Source organism: Octodon degus, unplaced genomic scaffold, assembly GCF_000260255.1.
Source record: "Octodon degus isolate 3935 unplaced genomic scaffold, OctDeg1.0 scaffold00022, whole genome shotgun sequence".
NCBI classification, from domain to species: Eukaryota; Metazoa; Chordata; class Mammalia; order Rodentia; family Octodontidae; genus Octodon; species Octodon degus.
In genome coordinates, this window is record NW_004524598.1 from 11,893,279 (window position 1) to 11,904,280 (window position 11,002).

The following is an 11,002-nucleotide window of genomic DNA, read 5'->3' on the forward strand; positions in this document are numbered from 1 at the left end:
CTGGCATGTGGTGCTGGGGGATCGAACCGCGGTCCCTGTGCTTTGCCAAGCTTGTTTCAAGTAGGTGCTTTAGACCACTGAGCCATCTCTCCAGCCCAGCACTATTTATTAAAGAGTCTATCTTTGTTCAGGTGAAAGTGTTTGGATACTTTGTCAAAGATAAGGTGGTTAAGCATGCCTGGAGTTGTTTATGCATCTAATCTGTTCCACTGATCTTCGGGTCTTTGTTGTTGTTCTGTTTTGTTTGTTTTTGACAGTTCTATGCTGTTCTTATCACAGTAGCTTTGTTATATAATTTCAAGTCAGGGATTATGATTCCACCTTCCTTGCCTTTTTTGTCCAGAACTGTCTTTGGTATTCTAGGTCTCTTCTGGTTCCAATTAAATTTTTGGATTGTTTTCTCTAATTCTATGGGAAAATTTTCTGGTTCTGTGAGACATACTGTTGGAATTTTGATCTGAATTTCATTAAATCTGTCTAACAGTTTTGGAAGTATGGCCATTTTCACTATATTGGCTCTTCTTTCCCAAGATCAAGGGATATCTTTCCATTTTCTGATATGCCCCTCAATCTCCTTTACCAGAGTACTGTAGTTTTCAGTATAGAGATCTTTTGCTTCACTAGATTTATTCCTAAGTACTTCACTGTTTTTGATGCTGTTGTGAAAGATGTTATTTTGTCTACTTTGTCTCAGTGAATTTATTATTCATTGACAGGAAGACTATTGATTTTTGAGTATTGATTTTTATCCACTTACATACTGAATTTAGTTATTAAATCTATAAGTCTTTTTGTAGAACTTTTGGGGTGTTCTATATGGAGCATCATGTCATCTACAACTAATGATAATTTAACTTCTTCCTTTTCTGTCCTCATTCTCTTTCTTTCTTCTTTCTTTCTCTTTCTTTCTTTCTTTCTTTCTTTCTTTCTTTCTTTCTTTCTTTCTTTCTTTCTTTCTTTCTTTCTTTCTTTCCTTCTTTCCTTCCTTCCTTCTTTCATTTAATTGCTCAGGACAATGTTTCCAGAACTATGTTGAATAAGAGTGATGACAGTAGACACCCTTGTCTTGTTCTTCATTTTAGAGTGAAAATTTTCAGGGTTTGTTCATTTAATATGACTTGTCTGTTCATTTATCATAGACAGCTTTTATAAGATTGGCATAAAGACCACCTATTCTAGTTTTCTGTAGAGTTTTATCATGAATGAGTGTTGGTCTTTTTCAAATTGATTCTTTTTCTACAAAAGCAACAAAATAGCTAGAAACTATGTACATATTTATAGAAAACATGAACAACAATGAAAAATAGGCAAACAAAAAACTAGACAGTAAAAAGGTTTAAAAAGGAATTCATCCCCGCAAGCCAGTGGCAGCTCCATGGTGATGTAGGGTATTGCGTAATCCTATCAATCCTACACCTCTGTTTCCACTGAAGTTCAGGCTGGCCTGTAGCTCTGAGTTTGGTCTCATGTGGGAGCCTCTGGGTGGAAGCAGCAGCCACTCAGTCCTGAGCTCAGTCAGAGTCTCTCCAAGATGACTCCTGACTAACAGCCCTCTCTTATCGTACATCCAAATGGGAACAACTCACCAGCCACTGCAGTCCACCACAGTCTACTGCTCAACCTCACTTGTGTGTTTCTTGCTGAGGACCTTTGGGATCATCAGCAGTCATGGTGAGTCTGCAGGTTCAAGTATCCCCTCTCACACAGTAAGTCCGGGTTCATAGAGAAAGGACTGTCTGCCTTCTTTTTCATTGCATTTATGTCTTTGTTCTCCCTTGGACTTTAGTTCTTCCTTCAAATCCTTTCTTCATCCAGGGGACCTACTTGCCTCATTCTCTTTCTTTTGTTGCTGTATTCTAGTATTTGGACATAAAATCTTGGAGAGGTTCTTTCTCTTCTGCTCACCATTGTGCCATCGTCACAGAAGTCTCTTTGCCTCTTTGCCAAAGGTCAGGTTAGTGAATGTATTCCAGTTGTAGAAATAAGCTCTTATCGTCTTTAATAATAAGTAATCAAACCTGTCTAACATTCATTTCTTTCAACTATAACATGAAGAAATTATTTATTGTCATATTTACATTTTTCCAGTTCTAAAATACTTAGCTGCATGATTACATGAACAAGAATAAGAACAAGAACAACAGCAGAAAAAATACCAAAGTTACTTTATAAATAAGGGCAGGGAGCCAGAACACTAGGAAAATAGAAAATTAGCATCGGGTTACTTCATACTACATCTTTGGTCAGAATTATAGTACAGGATGTATCACACTGTACATGCCAATTGAAACTCGCCTGTTTGAAAAACTGGCTGTTATCTTTCCTGATCACTCAGAAGGTCAAATGACAAGTTTGATTCTATTTGATGATGAGAAACTTGAGCATCAGTGAGTACATTTGGATTTTCAGCCTAGCATTTTGGGGTCCAGTGCAAAAGTTTAATTCAAAATAACCACCTCAGTGATTATTTAACATAACTTACAGGAGTAAAGTTTATTTCAATTTATGAGAAAATTTGTTTTACTATTTTGACTTGCCAGAAAAATGTTCATCCTCCAGGACTTAAACCAGTGAATTTCTTTCATATACAGGAGAACTGGAGATAGTGAAATCATGTAGAAACTTATTTAAATTACAGATGCTTTTTGTCTTGTGTTGCAACTGATTCTTTCACAATTTTGGAGGGAACATTTTAGTTTAAAACTGATCACCTCTAACCATAAATGATCAAACCTCTCTAATGGTCATATCCTTCCATTCTTAAATGAAAGAATTATTTATTCTCATCACTACATTTCTCCCGTTTAAAATCCTCTCCAGTTCTGTAAAATGTCCTCCTCTGGTTTCTCTCCCTGATCTGCTCCTTCAACCTGTCCTATTAAGAATGGCTGACTGATTTTGCAAAGGAGAGAGGAGAGAGTTAGCACTCACTGTTCATATTTAAGCCAAATATTAGCACCTTTTCTTTTTTTTGGAAATGTGATGACTACAACCATGAATGTGCATGAATGTTCCATTTGCTCTCCCAATCAGAATTGTGATGAGTGTCATTGTTTGAAAATGATTCCATTCATGGCTACATGAAACCAAATTTTTCTAGTCTTTAAAGCTTCTGGATCAGATTTCATTTACTATCACAAATCTATCTAAAAATAAAATTACACTGCAATAATTGTATGAAAGGGACTTAATCACTTGCGTTTCTTTTTATTCTTTTTTTTAACAAAGATATGTTTTATTTTTCAACACACATGCAAGTTAACAACTATTTATTCTATTTAGGAACACAGAAATAATTTTGTTATTACCAGAATGTCAAGTGATCAAGTATAATAACCAGTTAGAGATTACTTTACTTTTGGGAAGTTATATTTTATTTTTTAAATTTTATTTTGAAGATTAAAAACAAAAGCAAGAAGAAATAGCAGAAACAAAGACAGAAACATGGTAACATACAAAAATACATATGTTACAGATTTTCAAAACAAGAATAGGGAATTAACAATGGCTGTTATATTATCTATTTTCATCATCAAATGTGTTGCTCAGATTAAAGATATAGTTATGCAAGATTGGACAAATAATTAAATATTAAAACTTTTCAATAATTCTTAATTTCTTTATCTTTTTTACTTTTTTAAAATTTATTTTAAAGAGAGTATAATAATAATTGATAAGATATTAGAAACTGTCTTTGTGATTGCTAAGAGTTTTTCCAAGTTGTTGGTTGTCTTTTAGCTCTGTTGGTGATTTCTTTTGATGAACAGAGATTTATAAATAATACGTGATCCCAATTGTTGATTCTTTGAAGTATTTCCCATGCAGTTTGATTTTTGTTCATGATTTTTGTACACATTTAGGGGACCAAGATAAGAGTTATTTCAAGCATGGTTTTTGTATTACACATTGATGTCCTCAGTGTAGTTGCTTAGATCGTAGATATCAGCATACAGAGTTAGTCAAAGTGAAAATTCTAAAATTAACTGCTCTAATGAAAAAAACTGATGGAAAGTATTAGTACAATCATCTCAGCCATCCTATACATATGCTAACATGGTTTTTCTCCTTTCTTTTTTTCCCTATCTTTTCTCATGTTGGTTTTTCAATCCTTATGTTCAGATTTTTTTTGTGTTTTACTATATCTATGATTCCTTTAAGGTTTTATTTATTCTTGAGTATTACTACACTAGGGAGATAATGTGATATCTACAGATGAATATTTATTTCATTCATGAATATAGCCTCTAGTTTCATCCACTTACCTATGAAGGCCTTAAATTTGTTTTACTTTTTCATCTATTCCTCAGGTAATGGTCATTTTGGTTGTTTCCAAGATTTGGCTATGACAAATTGTGCTGCCTTAAACATGGCTGCACATATATCACTATGGCATGATGTCAGTTCTTTAGGAAAAATATCCAGAAGGGGAATAGCTGGGTTGAATGGGACTCCAATCTTACTTTTTGAGGAGCTTCCACACTGATTTCCATAGTGGATGTACCAATCTACATTGCTAACAGCAGTGGACAAGTGTCTTTTTTTTATGCCACAGCCTTTCCAACATTTGATATTAGTTGATTTCTTTATGATAGCCATTATTTCTGGGGTGACATGATAGCTCAGTGTTGTTTTAATTTGCATTTCTTGAATGGCTAGTCATATGGAGCATTTTTTCATTTATTTACCAGTTGCATTTATTTACCAGTTGTATTTCTTGCTCTGAGAAGTGTGTATTCATCTCAGATGCCTGTTCTTAGGTTGGACCTTTGAATATCTGGGACCTGATTTCTTTTCTTCTTTCTTTCTTTCTTTCTTTCTTTCTTTCTTTCTTTCTTTCTTTCTTTCTTTCTTTCTTTCTTTCTTCTTTCTTTCTTTCTTTTTGTTCTTTATATATTCTAGAAAGAAGTCCTTTGTCTTTGTGATTGCTAAGAGTTTTTCCCAATTGTTGGTTGTCTTTTAGCTCTGTTGGTGATTTCTTTTGATAAACAGAGATTTATAAATAATATGAGATCCCAGTTGTTGATTCTTTGAAGTATTTCCAATGCAGTTTGATTTTTGTTCAAGAGCACTTTACCTACTGCTATGTCTTCAAGACTTTCACCTACTTTTTCTTTCACTAGATTTAGTGTTTCTGTTTTAAGGTTTAGATTTTCAAACCATTTTGACTTTAGTTTAGTGCATGATAATAGACCTGGATCTAGTTTTAGTTTTCTGCATGTGAGAGCCAGTTTGTCCAGTACCATTTGTTAAAGAGGCTACATTTCTTCCAGTGAACAGGTTTGGACCCTTTGTCAAATGTAAATTGGCTAAGTGTTTTTGTAGTTGTATTTGCATCTTCTAATCTATTCCATTGATCCTTGGGCCTCTTTTTCTGACAATAACATTTTGATTTTGCACAGAAGCTTTGTGGTATAATTGCAAGTCTGGGATTGTAATGCATTCTGTCTTGCCTTGTTGCTCAGGATTGCCTTTGCTATTCAAGATCTTTTCTGATCCCAAATAAATTTATGGAATGTTTTTTCTCAATCTGTAAAATATTAATGGCATTTGACAGAGATTATATTAAATCTGTATAACAATTTTGGGAGTATGGCCATTTTCACAGTGTTGGTTCTTATCCAGGAGCAAGGAATATTTTTTCCTTTTTTGAAATCCTCTCTGATCTATTTTTTTTTTAGAGTTTTGTAATTTTCATTGTGTAGATCTTTCCTTTGTTAGGTTAATTCCTAAGTACTTCATTTTTTTTTGGATGCTATTCTGAAGGATATTGCTTCCCTAATTTCTCTTTCAGGGAGTTTGTTATCTGTGTAGAGGAATGCTGTTGATTTTTGGGTATTCATTTTCTATCGTGGTATTGTACTGAATTTGTTTATTAATTCTAAGAACTTTTTTTTTTTTTTTTACATTTATTTATTTATTGTGTGTGTGTGTGGCCAGCTCAGCCCACCAGGGGGCGCAGCTGGCTGGCATGTGGTGCTGGGGGATCGAACCGTGGTCCCTGTGCTTTGCCAAGCTTGTTCCAAGTAGGTGCTTTAGACCACTGAGCCATCTCTCCAGCCCCTCTAAGAACTTCTTTGTGGAGTTATTTTGGCCTCCAAAGTAGAGTATAATGTACACTTCAAATAATGATAATTTAACTTATTCTTTACCTGTTCTTATTCCTTTTATTTGTCTGTCTTGTCTAATGGCTCTGGATAATGTTTCCAGATCTATATTGAATAGGAGTGGTGATAGAGGATATCCCTGTCTTGTACATAATTTAAGAGTAAAAGCTTTCCTGTTTATCAGTGTAGGATGATGTTGGCTGCTAGTTTATCATAGATGGCTTTTTAGTTATAGGTGGCAGATTTAGTTATAGGCCTTATGTTCCAGTTTTTTTGCAGGACTTTGATCATGAATGAGTGTTGTACTTTTTCAAAATCTTATCCTGCACTTATTGAGAGAATCATATGATTTTTGTTTTTGGCTCTATTGATAAAGTTTGTTATATTTATAGATTTGTGTATATTGAACCATTCTTGCATCTCTTGGATGAATCCTACCTGGTTGAGGTATACAATCTTCCTGATAATTTGCTGTATTCTATTAGTTTGTATTTTATTAAGGATTTTTGCATATATGTCATGAGAGAGATTTGTCTGTAATTCTGTTTTTTAATTGAGTTTTTCTCTGGTTTTGGTATTAGTGTAATATTTGCATGTAGGAATGATTTTGGGAGTGTTGCTTCTTTTTAATATCATTGAAGATTTTGAGGAATATTGGGATTAAATATTCTCTGGATTTCTTATAAAATTCAGCTGTGAATACATCAGTACCTGTGATTCTCTTTGTTGGTAAGTTTTTTAAATACGTTTTCAATTACATTGGCTGATAGTGGGTTACTCAGTTTTTATATTTTCTTGATCCAGTTTTGGTAATTTGTACCTATCTAGGAGGCCATTCATCTCTACTTTGATTTCCATTCTGTGAGAGTAAAGATTGTCATAGTAGCTTCTGATAATTTTCTGTATTTCCATAAGACTTGTAGTAATTTCACCCTTTCTATTCCTTATTTTTTCAATGTGCCTTTTTCCCTTCTTTTATTGATGAGGTTAGATAGGGTTTTATCAATTTTATTTAGCCTTCCAAAGAAGCAAGTCTTAGAATCATTAATCCTCTTTCTTTCTTTCTTTCTTTCTTTCTTTCTTTCTTTCTTCTTTCTTTCTTTCTTTCTTTCTTTCTTTCTTTCATTCGTTCATTCATTCTTTGGGTTTTTTTTTTTTTTTTGAACCGGGGATTGAACTCAGACTTTTGCTTTTGCCAGGGAAGCACTTGTCCTACTGAGCTATCTCCTCAGCCCTTAAATTCTTTTATTTCTATAAATTGCATTAATTTCTGCTCTAATCTTTTTTTTTTTTTAGGTACCAGGGATCTAATTTGGGACCTTGTGCATGCTAGTCAGATGCTTATGCAACTGAGGTGTCTCTCTAACCCAGTGTTGTAATGTTTATAATTTCCTGCGTTTTTTAAACTTTAGACTGGGTTTGCTCTTCTTTTTCTAGAAGCTTAAAGTGCAGTTCCACCGTGTTTATTTGTTCTCTTTGTGTTTTCTAATGTTTGAGTACACTGCTATAAATTTCCTTCTGAGAACTGCTTTCATCAAATTCCATTAAGCAGAATGTGAATTTTCTTTGACTTGTAGCTATTGTTTAATTTCTTGTTTAATTTCATCTGTAACTCATTGGTTGCAGAGGAGGGTTTTTCTTAATTTCCATGTCTTTATGGGGGTTTTGTAGTTTCTTCTGTTGTTAATTTCCAGTTTCATTGCACTGAGGTCAGATAATATGCATAGGATAATTTATATTTTCTTGCATATACTTAAACATGACCTATGGACTAATATATGGTCTATTTTAGAAAATATCCCATGTGCAGCTGAAAAGAATGTGTATTCAGCTGTGGTTGTGTGGAACACTCTGTATATGTCCACTAAGTCCATTTGTTCAGAAGATTGATTCAGTTCTGCTCTTTGTTGGTTTTTTTCCTACTTGACCTATCCTTTTTGAGATAATGGAGTGAGTGTTAATGTCTCCTGCTAAGGTTGTGTTATTAGCTATTAGATTTTTCATGTCCTTTAAAAGTTGTTCTATATAGTTTAGTGCTTCCATATTTGGTGTATACATATTTATGTTATCACTCCTTCTTGAAGTTTTCCCCTAAACAGTATATAATGGCCTTTTTTCTTGTTTAATCCATCCTGATTCAATGTTCAGATTGTCTGTGAACAGGATAACCAACGCTGCTTTGTTTTCTGAATTTCTGGAGCATGTACTATTGTTTTCCATCCTTTTACTCTCAGTGTATGAATATCTTTTGTGTTAAATGTGTTTTTCATATATAATAAATTGTTGGATTTTGTTTCTTGATCAATTCTGTAGATCTATTTCTTTTGATTGGTGAATTGAGTTCATTTATATTGATGGTTATAATCAATACGCATTGGGTTATGTTTGTCATGCTATATTCCTGCTCTAGGTTACCTACTTTTCCTGTGTTTAGTGTTTGCCCTATTTAGTGGATTCCTTACATTGTTCTTGGAGTTGTCATCATTTTTTTCCCTTTCTCAAATGCCTTTTAGTATTCTGTGTAGTGTTGGTTTGGTGGTCATGAAGTTCTTTAGTTATTCATTGTCATGGAAGCATTTTACTTCTTTATTAAACTTGAAAGAAAGTTTTGTAGGGTTTATAATTTGTTTTCTTGTAGGACTTGGAATGCTTTGCTCCATGCTCTTATTGACTTGATGATTTATGGGGAGAAATCTACAGTTATTCTGATGGGTTTTTCCTTTAAATGTGATCTGCTTCTTTTCTCTAGCAGCTTTTAGTATGTTGTTCTTTTGCTGAATTTCTGGGATCTTAGTTATCATATGTCTGAGTGTAGATTTAATTGGGTTGATATTATTTAGAGCTCTACATACCTTCATTAGCTGAATGATAGGCTGTTTCCATATTTGGGAAGTTTTCTCATTACTTCTGACCAGACTTTTTATGTCTTTTGTGTTGGCTTCTTCTTCCTCATTGATTCCTGTTAGTCTTATGTTGTTCATCGTTGCATCATATTGCAGCTGGTGAATTAATATTTCCTGGATCTTTGTTGTTTTTAAGAAACTTTTTCCTTTCATAGTCACTAGCTGTAAGGATGTCTTCAAGGTCTGAACATCTATCTTCACTATCATTCAAACGGTTTTGCCAACTTTTAATGGATTATTCAAATTTCCTGCATGCTTCTTTGAATCTGCTTCATGTATTGTATTTTTTTCCTTCATGGCTCATTCAAGGTTTCTATTATTTTTTCTTCTCGTCTTTTTTTTATCAGTGTCTTTTTTAGAGACTCTGGTAATCCATTATCATTATTATTTCTTTTCTTACTTTGCAGATCATTTCTGATCTTATTTCATCTATACCTTTCTGCAGTTATTTCTTTACTTCAGTTGTTAGATTTCAGGTGTGTGACTTCCAATTTCTTGTATGCTAATGTCTCCCAGGCTTGTTCTTCTTGGGCTCTGGGACTGAGATTCCATTTTGCTCCCTCTTTTTGTCATTTTCTATTAGAAAGAACTCTTTATTTTAATTTCTGTGATACTTTTGTAAAAGTTTGAAAGTAGGTAGTTGTATCACTGCTATCAGAACCTCTATACAAAGTGTCTTTTCTTTAGGTATCTCTCCTGGGTCAGAGATTCTTATTTAGTGTGTCCTAAGACTTTTCCTTCTTTATTGACTTCGAGTGAGGTATTGGTTTGTGTTTGACACTGTTATCCATCCTTCTGTATAGGTCTTTGGTGAGGTTATTACCCAGGCACCTCCCAATATTCTTACCCAAGGAAAAGCATGTGGTTAAGACAGATATGGTATCCTATTTACAGTAGTACAATTACCAATACTAAGAACAGCTATTGAAATTTAGAAATTAACAAACTTTTGTAACTAATGGGTTTGTATTTTAGACCATAGGAGCAAACATTATAGCTATATAACAAACAGACCATAAATTAGAGTTTGTATTTAAATTAGTTCCCCTGAGTTCTGTCTCAACAACTCCTCTTCATATACCTGGAATCTTTGAGGCATATTTTTCCACCTCTTAGCCACTGCCACCTCCATATCACAAGGATCTTTATGTAGTTCTAGACCTCAATCTGGACCCTTCTGGGTCTAGCAGTAAACCTCAGCTCACCAGTTCTAGTTCTGCTGAACTTGAGCTCAATTGAATGGGCCTGGCTTGGGTCTGGCTGCTGTGCTCATCTCCTTCCTGCTGTGCCTTGCTGAAGTGGACCCACTGGGTGTGGTTGGCTGCTGGGCTTGGCGACTCTTTCAAGCTCAGATAGATTATTTTCACAAAAGAGAACAATTTCCAAATTATGCTTTGAAGACCAGAGTTATGAGACCAGGAAATATGATAATTCTAACAGTCATACAGTCTGCTACATTACACAGGAAATAAAATCCCTGATACTGTAGTGAACGGGCTACAATACCTCATATTGAAATTTTCTCTTTTCCTTTTTTCTTTCCATTTTTGCACAATTCCACTTAGAATTTAAAGGTTCCATAACTTTTCTTTTGTCAGATCATTTGTGAGTAGCTTATCATGTATTTTATATATTTATACTTTTAAATCATCTCTATGTCAGCTATTATTATGACACATTTATCATGGCAGAATCCAAAAGAAGAAGCAGCTTCCTAGGCCTGATTACAATGTTTGAGAGCTAAATTCTTTGTTTGCTACATGTGGAGTCTTCAGATGTGTCAGCTCGCTCATATCATATAAGACAGAATGCTGCCTGGGTTTCCTTCCAGTTGACCTGCTGGGATTTTTTGCACAATGTGTAAATGAAGATCAATGTCTCATTAATTCTTCTAATTTGAATGATGCCACACAGCTAGCTTTTAAGATTCTCAACAAGAAAAGAATACTGATTAGATTGCCAATAGGACCAATGAAAGGTAATAGATCAACAGAG